Source organism: Petaurus breviceps, unplaced genomic scaffold, assembly GCF_028583685.1.
Source record: "Petaurus breviceps papuanus isolate PSGF00001 unplaced genomic scaffold, PetGlider_PUasm1.0 81, whole genome shotgun sequence".
NCBI classification, from domain to species: domain Eukaryota; kingdom Metazoa; phylum Chordata; class Mammalia; order Diprotodontia; family Petauridae; genus Petaurus; species Petaurus breviceps.
The window spans coordinates 7521001-7534173 of NW_027186546.1; the positions used below are offsets into that span (position 1 = coordinate 7521001).

General features: G+C 36.6%; 1 long non-coding RNA gene across 1 annotated transcript in view; it reads right to left on the bottom strand.

The window, feature by feature from the left end:
* Positions 1–13173, bottom strand: part of LOC138176081 (uncharacterized) — a 53135-nt gene that overhangs the window by 15287 nt on the left and 24675 nt on the right. Inside the window, exon 3 of the long non-coding RNA XR_011172157.1 lies at positions 2622–2786. This is a non-coding gene — a long non-coding RNA (uncharacterized lncRNA). The remainder of the gene's footprint in view (positions 1–2621; positions 2787–13173) is intronic.

Here is a 13173-nt window from a genome sequence, read left to right on the forward strand (position 1 = left end):
ACTTCCTTCTCCCTCCCATTTTATCCACTGCAGAAGGAGAAGGTGTATTCAGGGGTGGGGAACCTGTGGCCTTGAGGCCACATATGGCCCCATAGGTCCTCCAGTACAGCCCTTTGACTCAATACAAATTTCACAGAACAAATCCCCTTAATAAAGGATTTATTCTGTAAAACTTGGATTCATTCAAAAGACTGTACCCAAAGACAGAAGACCACATATGTCCTCAAGGCACCAGGTTCCCTACCTCTGGTTCTAGTAGAAATTAATATATAATAGGTCTTGAATATCATCTGAGGGTATTTAGCAGTGAAAACAATATGGAAACTTTATTACAATGTTTTATAGATTGGATCCAGGGAAAGTATTTATTAATTGTAATTTTTTTGCATATTAGGAGGTGAGTGCTTTAGAAATTCTGATGTGGCGTATCTATTCTCATACAAATCTTAGAACTGATGATCAAGACCACAGAAGCTTCTCAAACATTAAGCCCTTAAAGTTGAGTTTGGCATAAGAACTGAAAACAAACCCCAAACCCACACGAACAACCTCCTGAGAAATCAGCTGTTTCACAGGTAATGACTGATGGGATTGAGTCTTGCTATGTATTCGTGCCTTTGTAGTCAGAGAGAGAGAGGGGAGTGAGGGGGAACGGGGAGAGAGAGAGAGAGATGATGACATAGTGGATTCACTGGACTTGGAGCTGGGAAAACCTGGGTTCACATCTTCCCTCCGATACTTCCTACCTCTTCAATCCCAGGTAAGTGCTATAAAGTTTCTGAGCCTCTGTGTTCTCATTTGTAAAATAAAGTTAATATTAGTACATACCTCACAGGCTAGTGAGAGTCAAATGAGATAATTTGTGTAAAATGCTTTGCAAATTTTAAAGCACCGTTATGAATGCCATCTATTTTTATTATATTAGCAGAGTTCTTTTTATAAGTGGGAGGAATCCTTGGCAACAAGTCACTGAAGTAGCCATACATACAGTCTCTCTTCTCAAAATTCATTTTTTCCCCTCAAAATCTCATTTTACTCAGTTGACCCCAACAGCATTTTTCCAACTGGCTAGCAACAAAATTGTGAAGGTACTTTCTTTAAAATTAGATTTTAGTTGGGAGTTTGTTAGTTTGAAGTGAATATCCAAGTCAAGTTTCTGGCTTAACAAAATAGTTTCTCCTTTCTCTTGGATGCAAGTTAAGATTTGTGGTTGTTGAACCTCCCCATTCAATATCTCTTCTTTGTTCATTTGTCCATTGGCTAGCTTCATTTTATTATTCTAAAAAGGTACAAGAGGAAAGATACTTTATAACATCCATGAAAATTCACCTTTTCCAGAATGTCCAAATATTTAATCTATGTCACCACTTAAATCTCTCTCTGGGTCTCAGTTTCCTCATTTGTCAAATGAGGGGGTTGGAATTGATGATCCTTAACATCCTTCCTAACTTCAACATTGAGTGGTTCTTAGTAGGTAGGACTCCTTGGAACTTTTCTGCTAGGTAGTTTATCCAGTATCATGAAGTTTAATATTTTCCTATCTCTTCTTATTCTGTCAGTCTTCAAGGGCCATGTCTTTTAAAGCTTCTATCTAACAAATATTAAATGAACAATCTTCTGCACTATTATTAACTTTTATTGTTATTATCATTAATTGTAGTAGTAGTTTTACAGGGGGAAGGGACAGGAAAGAAATAAGCATTTATATGTTTGGTCTTTTTCAATTATGTCTGACTCTTTGTGAACCCATTTGAGGTTTTCTTGGCAAAGATATTATAGTGCTTTGCCATTTCCTTCCCCAGTTCATTTTACAGATGAGGAAACTGAGGCAGACAGGGTTAAGTGACTTGCCCAAGGTCATGCAGCTAGTAAGTATATGAAGTCAGATGTTAATTCTGGAAGAGGAGCCTTCCTGACTCCAGGTCCAGCATTCTATCCATTGTGCCATCTAGTTGCCAAAGCATTTATACAGCACCTACTATGTGCCAGACACTGTGCTAACTGATTTATAATTATTATCTCATTTGATCCTCACTACAACCCAACAGTTGGGGAAACTGAGGGTAACAAAGGTCAAGTGACTAGTCCAAGGACAAGACATCTAATAAGTGTCAGGTCTGACTTGAATTTACATTCTTCTGATTCCAGGCTTAGTACTGTTTTGTCCCATTAGATTAAGAGAAACTATAAGTACTACCATGGTATATAATACAGATCACTAATGATCATTTATAAATACTGGGAGAGGAACACGTGGCAACAACCCTGGCAAGGGCATCCTGATCTTATGATAAGGAAATATCATAATCTCTATGAGATCGAGAAAGGACCTTTGAGTCTATCTATTTCAAACTTTTCATTTTACAAATGAAAAATGAGAGGACAAGAAAAGAAGTTTATTGCCCTGTGGTCACATAAATAAGAAACAGAGCCAAAATTCTACCCCAGGTCTTCTGGCTGAATCCAGGTCTCTTCCCAGTAAGATATACAATATATTCTGCCTATGAATCTGCACCAAATTGGGGAAAACAATATGGTGATATCTGACATTTGAAAGGCAGCATGGTGAAGTAGAAGGAGAACTGGTTTTCAAAGCAGAAAGACATCAGTTGAAATCTCACCTCTGACCCACACTTGGCTGGTGATTCTGGCCAAGACACTTATTGCATTGTGCCTCGGGTATTTCTCTGAGCCTGTAACTTGCAGGACAGTTCCGAATCTGCATAAGTGAAGAGAATTTCTTCTTCAGGTGTTGCCAACACCAGTCCAGAAAGAAAAAAGAGCACCTGAAATAAACAAAACAGAACCAGAACCATAGAGTGACATTTAGAGAAGCATTAAGGTTTAGTTAACTTGCATTCAAGAAGATCTGGATTCAAATTCTGACTTTAACTCTTACTGGCTGTGTCCTACTGGACAAGCCAACTGACTTTTCTGAACTCTCAGAGGGTTGAAATTTATATTATTGAAGGGAATTCTCACACTGACAAAAATAACAAATTATTATCAAATATAACCAAAATAACAAATTAATGGAAAGGAAAGGAAGGGAACCAATGTTTATATGGAGTTGTAGGCTTACAAAATCCTTTACATACGTTATCTCATTTAGTTCAGTTCTTAGCACAATGCCTGGTTCATAGTATGTACTTGATCAATGTTTATTGATTGAGTGATTGTATATTTCCTTCTTTATTTTACAGAGGAAGAAAGTTCATAGAAGTGGTTTGTTCCTATTCCACAAGTAAATGTTAGAGGCAAGATCAGAATTCACATCTCTCCTGACACCAAGTCCTGCACTCTTTCTACTACAAAACACTCCTTCTCATTGTAGAGGTAGATGAGCTGTGGACAGCCTCCAGAACATAATACTTGGTCATTAAAGTTGGAGGAAATTCCCCATCGGATGTAAAGATTAGGAAAAATTTAACCTGTCACTGGGTGAGCACATTCTCACTCTCCATATTTAAAGGATTTTGAATATGTATTCATGCACCTTCATGCATTCCTAGATATACAAAAAATACTGTAAAATTTTAGTTTAAATAGGCATAGCTTGACTTATAATATATCAAATATATAAATATTTGTGTAAATAAAAATAATATATTAAATATATAAACACTTGTATAAATCAAATCATAATGTAAATACACTAGGGCATCTTTTCATTTAGAGAACTCCATGAAAGATCCTCTTTGTAAATAAATGATTCATTTTATCGCCTCTTGCTTATAAATTTGGGTTTCTATAGTGTTTTCCAAAATCAGAGTAAAAGAATGCCATATGTAGGCTACCCTGACTTGGTTATTTTACAACAATATAACTTAGTATGAACAAATCCCCACATGCCATTAGGAAACCCCTCTGTCACGCCCTTTATCTGATGGCCCTATATAACATTGTTTTACCTTAAATTATGTTTTTGCTTGATAAATGTGAATTGAATTGAATTGAATTGTGTGAGAACTCTGAAGTTCAGAGTGTAGAAGACAACTCGATTTGACATTTAGAAAGTCAATGGAGGAGCCAGGAATGGAATTTATGGCCCTAAGATTTCCATTTCACTACTTTGCCCTTTGCTACATGACGACTCAGGGGAAGTGGTTTAAACACAACTGCCATTCTCTCAATGTCCTCTTCCTCGTCTACACATATGATGAATTGGCCCCTCAAGTTAAGACATGGATAGAGCAGCATTTCTCTGCACATTAAAACAACCATCCACCTGTTAATTTATCCTTTATGATTCGAAACCAAATATCCCTTCTCTGAATGAGCAACACATAAAATTACTTTAAAACATGAGCAAGTAAGTGTACACTGGGGAAAATGCATCCAATACTATCTATCACACAAGATGGAAATTATTCTTATTTTCCTTGAAACCCCTTCTGTATATCTTAAGCTACATGAAGTTGACTGTTACTAGAGAGTATATATAAATTTGAGACACAAATTTCACCTTTATTCTTAATTTTGGGATGAGCACATATTCAAGTTAGAAGTTTAACGCACTTAAATGTATATAATTTGTGTAGAATGGTCCACTATAGAACCATGCTTATACTAAGTACTAAATAAATATTTGATCAATTAATTAATTTCTCTCAAGAGAAATTTACTGGAGTCAGTTTCAAATCAATATAATAAATATTTATAATTTAATATTATATACATGAAAATACATACTCTATGTAAAATACCTTGTTAATCATGCTGTATCAGAATTTTTTTTCAGTTATATTTCCATGAACCAGTATATCCTAGATGGAACCCAGCAGGTTGGAAATCCAAGTCCCTTCCTTATTACAATTTCATAGCTATGTAGGCCATGCTTTCCTGCAGGGTTTTGATGAGATGAATGTAATCATAACAGAGCATGTGACTAAGTATTTAGGTTTTACATATTTATCCAGTAAATGGTACCTTAGGATTTTAAGAGCAAATTATGGAATGAGTGGAAGGAGAAAATAGATGTGAATATAATTCAGCCATGAAAAGTCTCCCAAAACAAAGCAAGAAAATAAAACAACCCTGAAGCCAACTTTGAGGATTGGTGGTAGGGGGTGGGGTGGGGGAAGAGAAAAAGATATTACTGAGAGTGACATTGTCATTTGTGTTTGGCATGCCTCTTCAGGGACTGTCTCTCAGAGTTAATTCCCCTTTATCTTATCATGTTACACTCCTTATTCTAATTTAGCTGTTTTAATTGTCACTGTTCTCAATATTCCCTTCTAGATAGGCTGCTATGTCAAATGGACATTGCAAGCATGTATTAATCAAATCTCATTGTAAAAAATCACAAAGTGAATGTCACACCAGAAATTGGTTATTTAAAAAAAAACTTTGGGAAAAATACAGGGGATTCCTAAAGCCCAGAAAGAAGAAATGGTTGAGTGGGGGTGAAGGGGTAGGGGTGGGGTAGGTTTCAGCAAAACCATATCATTGAATAGTAATAATAATAATAACAATAATTATGGTGATAGTTATAGCAGACATTGACATAATGTTTTAGGTTTGCAAAAATCTTTATATACATTTGACCCATATTTTTAACCTGGGTCCCTAAAGACTACTAATTTCTAGTCCAGGCTAATTAATATACCATCAATTTCTTCTTTGGGGAACTTTGTTATGAAAAGAAAAATTGCTAATGAAACACCCACACAGATTGTACATGGTGACCTATGAGAATCTGTCTCACATCTCTATAAAATGCAATGAGCTGACAGATATTTTTTCTCAAATACATTTCTGCAAGGAACAGGTTGGCTACTGTTGCCAGAAATATGTATCAGAGCCTTATAGAATAGTGGCATTTGTCACAGCTCTGTCAGCATTAGAAGGCATCAAGCTGGTTCCCAGGGCTGAATTACAACTCCCCCTAAACTAGGTGCTCATATTCAACTCTGAAAACCTTTCAGTTTTTCTTACAGTGTTTCCCATCATTGTCATTGGCTCATACTAGAGAAACTAAAAATATATCTGGGGGCACCTCACCTTAAGGAAGAAATCAATTAATGAAGAAACAAGAAGGCATAAGAAAGAACCATCTGATTATAATATAAGAGAAGGTAGGTCAGAAATGAGTTTTGGGGGAAGAAGGATCATCCATGCACCTAGGCAGCCGATAGGATTTAAAAGATGCCCCCAAACATATGAATTCAGTGTTGTCACATCATGGGAAGATAAGACTGTTGCACTGCCAACCAGCACAGCTTGATCAACTCTAGATGTGGTTCCTTGAGGTCAAAGTTGAAGTATATGACTCTAGATGGTTATATCTTAAACAAAAGAAACAGGATAAGTACTCTGCCCTTGCACATCTCCTCTGGAATATTATGCTCAACGTTGGGTGCCATTGTTTAAGAAGGAAATGGGTAATCTGTACAGAATACAGAGAAGCGCAAACAGGGTGAGAAAGAACCTTGGGTCTATGAAGGAGCTTGTCATGTTTATTCCAGAAAAGAAAAGACTCAGCTACCTTTCAAGGTAACTTGACAAGGACTGTCAGGAGGAGATGGGATTAGACTTGCTATGTTTGACTCCAAAGGGTAGAACCAGGAGCAATGTGTAGAAGCTTTAAAAAAGTGAATTCTGGCTTCGTGTCAGGAAAAACTTCCCTAGCAATTAGAGCTTTCTATGAGTAGAATGGGCTGCCCCGGAGGCGGTGGGTTTCCCCTATTTAGAGGTCTTCAAATAGAGGCTGGATGACCTCCTCAGGGATTCCTTTCATTTACAGATTTAGACGAGAGGGCTACTGGTATCTCTTTCAGCTCTCAAAATATGTGATTCCCTTATTCTTTGTATTCACATGACTACCACTCTAGTTCAGGCCATCATCATCTCTTGCCAACACTATTATTATTAGCCTTCTAATTGGTATTCATGTTATCTATCAGTTTCTCCCCTCTCTTATCTTATCTTCCACACCACTATCAAAATAAACTTCTTGATGTACTTTTTACTTCCCAGCTCAAAATTCATGAAAGATAAGCTTTCTATTTTCTGTTGCAAACTCCTTGATCTGACATTGAAGACTCTTCCAAATACAAACTCCTTGACTTGGCTTTGAACACTCTTTGCTTACTGTGACCCACCTTTCTAGCCTCATATTACATTGCTCCCTGTACAAATTCTAGGATCCTGCCAACCTGGATTACTAGCTCTTTCTCCAAATTGGCTCTCCTTCTCTCTTCTCACTGTAGCCACATAAGTCATTTCCCATGCTTGGAATGTGTCCCATCCACAGCTTTATCTCATGGGAGGATCTTTCTCTTTCCTGAAGTTTCTGCTCAGGTGCTACCTGCTCAATGAAGCCTTGCTGGATACCTCCCCCTATTTCCCACACCTGTTGTGAATGCTCCTTTTCACAAATGTCCTTAGATTTACTTATGTGTGTGTAGACTGTGTCCTGCCCTCCAAAAAATGTAAACTCCTTGAACTCAGGGATGGTTTCACTTTTGCTTTTGTATTCCATGTGCCTAGAACAATGTCTTCAAAATATTTGGGTCTTAAGCATTTGCTTGGACATTCAAAATATTTATGATTTTGGCCGTACTGGGAGCTCCAGATGTAGAGAAGGAACTCCCCCTGCCAATGCACATAAGAATATGCCTATGATTTAACTAAGAAATCCTATGGAGTTGCTTAAGGCACATAGAATTTAAGGTCACACATTTAGGGTAAGAAGTCACATTTGAACCCAATTCTGCCTGAATTAAAGCCCAGCTATTCTGTCTTTTAATAAATGCCTATTCAATTGAATTGAATTCTGGAATTCTTATTCTTGGTCCATCACTCTTCAGTATACCATTCAAATGTATGCATTCTCATAAGGAGAATGAAAGGCTGAATATTGTACTCTGTGCATACATACTCTACAGACCAAGAGGTGACCCAGTGGATAATATAAAGGGACTCAGAGTCAGGAAGATGGAAGTTCAAATCCTGCCTCAAACACTTTTATAAATTGTGACCTTGGGCAAGTCACTTGACCTCTCTCTAACTCAGTTTCCTTATCTGTAACATGCGGATAATAATAGCTTCTATTTTGCAGGATTGTTATGAGGATCAAATGAGTAAACATAAATAAAGTGCTTTGTAAACCTTAAAGCAATAAATAAATACAAGCGATTACTATTATTATTAATATAATTTGCACATAAGCAGACTCAGGGATACCATGGAAATATTAACTGTTATTTCCCAATATTTAGTTTGCCACATCTTTTAAAATTCTATTTAATTGATATTCTTTGTTTTACAAGTTCATTTCTGAATATATGTCTACCCCACCCAGTAAGTCATCCCTTATCACAAATTTTTTTTAAAAAGAGGAAAAAATGTACTTCAACATAACTAACCAATGTACCCACTGAGTTTGAAAGTATATTCAATATCCCACAACCACTTCTCCCCCACCTCTGCAATGAGAGGAGAAAGGTGCATTTTGTCAATTCTTCTTTGGGGGCCTGATCATTATATTTACACAGAATCTTGCATTTTCACAAATTCTCTTTACCTTATAAAAAACCAGAACATAATTTCTTGGAATTAGTAAAGTTTAAGGGAACTTAAAATGTCAAGAAACAAGAGACCCCAAATGTCCTCTTCTCTCCAGAATTATTACAAACAGTACACTTCTCCTGTGCCAGTGTAGAACCAGCCCTACTATGATCTAATGAGTGGTGGCAGTTGCTTTCCAGAAGTCAGCTGGGTTTTGATTTATTTAGGCAGCTCCATCAGTGAGTCAGATGGAACAAACAAAATATAGTCACCCCCCTCTCCCTGCCTGCACCCGACTGAAACGTAAACCACAGAAAGGGGAACGCCATTGGCATTTACAGAAGCTTATAAAACTGTCAGCGAATCAACCCCTTACATTCGGACCTCCAGGCTTCTGTGTTTTATAGTGCTGAAGTCAGCATCTTGGTTCAGCTGCATAAATAATCTCACTGGAGTCCTGTAGAGGAGGGGGTGGGGAGGGGAAGACAGGAAACCTGTCAGTGCTTTTTAAACAAAAGCCATCATAGGATGGAACACATAAGGCCAGGGTCACCATAAGAGTGCAAATCAATGTGGTTTATGGTGGGATCCACCACAAAATCTGCAGGTTGCAAGTATGCTAGGAAAGTAATGTTTCCCCTCTTTCTTCTAAATTCTTACTAAATCCTTGCACAGCCAAGAACAGCACACCTACTGCTCAGAAATGTTAGTCAACTAATTGAAATACTTTAAAGACCTGATTGGGTTCTAGCCCAGCTTGGTCATTAGCTTACTTGGGTAAGTTACTTTACCTGTGGTTGGGTTATTGTTGTCTCTCTTTATCGGTCACATGAGAAGGATAGACTATAAAGACCCTATCATCTCAAAGTTCCCTTTTAAGAAGGGAAGAAAAAATGCAATAAGTTTAGACAAATTACCAGGATGCCTTTGCCTCTTTCGCATGGTCCTGACAATGGCTATAACCTTATACGATCTATGTCTTCTTGTGTTATTCTCCCCTTATCATTTTCTTCTCTCATAACTTATCTCAATGCCTGCAAACCACACCATACAGCTAAACACCTTACTGAGCAGGTTCACTGCTGAAGTGGAAAGGCCAATGAGTTCAAAATTAGGAGACCTGCAATTCTGTTCTTGCTGTTGCTAGTTACCTGCTGTGTCTCTTTGCTGTGGATGGGTCACTTGATTTTTTCTGGGACTTAGTGTTCTCATCTCTTAAAGCAGGAATTTGGGCTAGATGGTCTCTCAGATCTCATCTAGTGTTTGTGAACAAGGACCCTTTGGTCAAACCTATGAAGCCTAGCATATCCTCTTGCAGTTCCAATCTCTACATTTCCAGACTAATTACGCGTTATTAGCCTTCATGTTCCCTGTGGTCTAGCCAAACTGAACTGACTCTCACACAGGGCATACATCCTCTATCCTTTACAAGCCTTCACAAGGCTCTTCCCAATGCATGGCTGGGGGAAGGAGGAGGACATTCCCATTCCTCCCATGCTTTCATCTCTTTAAAGTACTAGCCTCTTTCAAAGTTCACCTCATTCTTCCTCTTCCTTGCGGCCTTTCCTGATCTTACTCCCCCCCCCCTCCAAGTTGTTAATCCCTTCCTACAAATTGGGAGGGAAGTGTATAATTAGTAATCATGAGTTTGAACGTGAATGGGATAAACTCACCCATTAAATAGAAGTGGATAGCAAAATGCATTAGCAACCAGGATTCAAAAATATGTTGTTTACAAGAAATACACTTGAAAGAGAAAGACTCACACAGTTAAAATAAGGAGCTGGAGCAGAATTTATTATGCTTCAGCTGAAGTAAAAAAGGCAGGTACAACAATCATGATTTCAGAGAAGGTAAAAGCAAAAGCAAAAATAGACCTAATTAAAAGAGATAAGCAGGGAAACTACATCTTGCTAAAAGGTACCACAGGTAATAAAGTAATATCAATACTAAACACACATGCACCAAATAGCGTAGTATCCAAATTATTAAAGGGAAAGTTAAATGAATTATAGAAGGATATAGACAGTAAAACTATTCTAGTAGGTATCCTCAACTCTCCCCACTCAGAGTCAAATAAATGTAACCACAAAATAAATAAGTCAAGTAATAAAAACTGTATTTAATAAAGGGCCATGGAACCATAGATTAAAAGTTAATTGGAAACCAAAGAATCTAATCCTAAAATGAGTAAATCAAAGAACAAGTCATAGAAACAATGAATAATTTCATTAAAGGGAATGACAACAATGAGATAACATTCCAAAATATATGGCATGCAGCCCAAACTATACTTAGGGGAAAATTTATATCTCTAAATACATACATCAGTAAAGGAAAGAACATATCAACTAAAAAGAAAATTAAAAATGCAATAAAAACCTAGAAAAATAAGAAATTAAAAATCCCTAATTAATCACAAATGTGGAAATCCTGAAAATCAAAGGAGAGATTAATGAAATTGAAAGTGAAAAAAAAAATAATTGTACTACTAAAGCCAGTAACTGGTTTTGTGGGAAAACCCAATAAAATAGACAAAACATTGGTTAATTTAGTTTTTAAAAAAGAAGAAAAGTAAATTACAAGTATAAAAATGAAAAAGGTGAATGCACTACCAATGAAGATGAAATTAAAGCAATTATCAGGAGTTATTTTGCTCAATTATATGACAGCAGAACTGACAATCTAAGTGAAATGAATGATTACAAAAAATACATATAAACTGCCCAGATTAACAGAAAAGAAAGTACTTAGAAAACCCTACATTAGAAAAAAAAATTGAATGAGTCAAAAATTAGCTCCCTAAGAAAAATTCTGAGGACCAGATGAATTTACAAGTGAATTTGCCAAACATTTAAGCAGCTATTAATTTTAATACTGTATAAATTATTTGAAAAATAGGCAAAGGAATCTTAATATAGTTTGAAATCTAGGACTCCTAGGATGCTTAACTTGACATTTTTTAATTGATTCCCTTGATGTTGACCTTTTGTTCTTCCAAATGAATTTCGTTCTTATTTTTTCTAGTTCTATAAAATAATTCTTTGGTAGTTTGATTGGTATGGCACTGAATAGATAAATTAACTTACATAGGAGTATAATTTTTAATATTATTGGCTTGGCCTACCCATGAACAATTAATATTTCTCCAATAACTTAGATCTGTCTTTATTTGTATGAAAAGTGTTTTGTAAATGTGTTCATATAATACCTGGTATTGTCTATAGTTGTTTTTAATTTTTTAAAAAAATTATTAACTATTAGTTTACAACATTCAGTTCCACAATTTTTGAGTTCCAAATTTTCTCTCCCCCCATAACATCTCTCCCACCCCCATGGTGACATGCAATCTTATATAGGTTCTATGTATACCTTCACATTAAAGTTCAGTCAAGTTTTAAAGAAGTATAACCAATAGAATGAATACAAAAGAAGAAGAAACAAAACAAAACAAAAAAGAGAGAGAGCAAGTAGTTTATTTCAATCTGCATTGAGACTCTATAAATCTTTCTCTGGCCTTTTCCATCACTCCTTTGGAGTTGTCATAACTTTGCATTGCTGAGATAAACCCAGTCTATCAAAGTCAGTTATCACAGATAAGATGTGTCCATAATTAGGTACAATGTTCTCCTGGTTCTGCTCTCTTCACTAAGCTTCAGTTTATATAAGTCTCTCCAGGTTATTATGAAGACCATCTGTTCCTCATTTCTTATAGCATACTAGTATTCCATTACATTCATATACCACAATTGTTTAGCCATTCCCCAATTGATGGGCATCCCCTTGATTTCCAATTTTTTGCCACCACAAAAAGAGCTGCTATAAATATTTTTTTCAAATGCTTTATTAACTTCTGATTTACATCATTCATTTCCGCCAGATTTTGAGTTACAAATTTTCTCCCCATTTTTCCCCTACCCACCGCCCCAAAATAGCAGTCCCATAGGATATCCCCTCCTCCAATCTGCTCGTTCCCATATCTTCTCCCATACCCCCTTCAACTTTTCCAGTAGGGCATGGTGGATCTCTATGCCCCAGTGCCTGTATATCTTATTTCCCAATTACATGTAAAATACTATAATATTATTAATAATAGTACATATGTATATATGTATATATACACACACACACACATATATATATATATATATATATATATATATATATATATATATTTGATTTTAAAACTTTGAATTCCAGATTCATTCCCTTCCTCCCTTGTCACCCACCCTTACTGGGAAGATAAGCAATTCCGTTTAGGCTGTACATGTGTAGCTATGTAAAACATTACCATAGTAGATATATTGTAAAAGACTGATTATGTTTCCCCCCCTCCTATCCCACCTCCCACTTGTCCTATTCTCTACTTTGATCCTGTCTCTTTTCAAAAGTGGGTACTTCCAACTTCCCTCCCCCCCCCAGCCTGCCCTCCCTTCCATCATCCCCCTCTCATTCCCTTTCCCCCTACTCTCCTGTAGGGTGAGATACCCTATTTAGTGTGTATGTCATTCTTTCCCTGAGCCAAATTCAATGAGAATAAGGTGAACCCATTCCCTTTTGCCTTCCTGTTCTTCCCCTCCATTGTAACCATTTTCCCTTGCCTCTTCTAAATGAGATAGTTTACCCCATTCTCTCTCCACCTCCTCTCATTATATTCCTTTC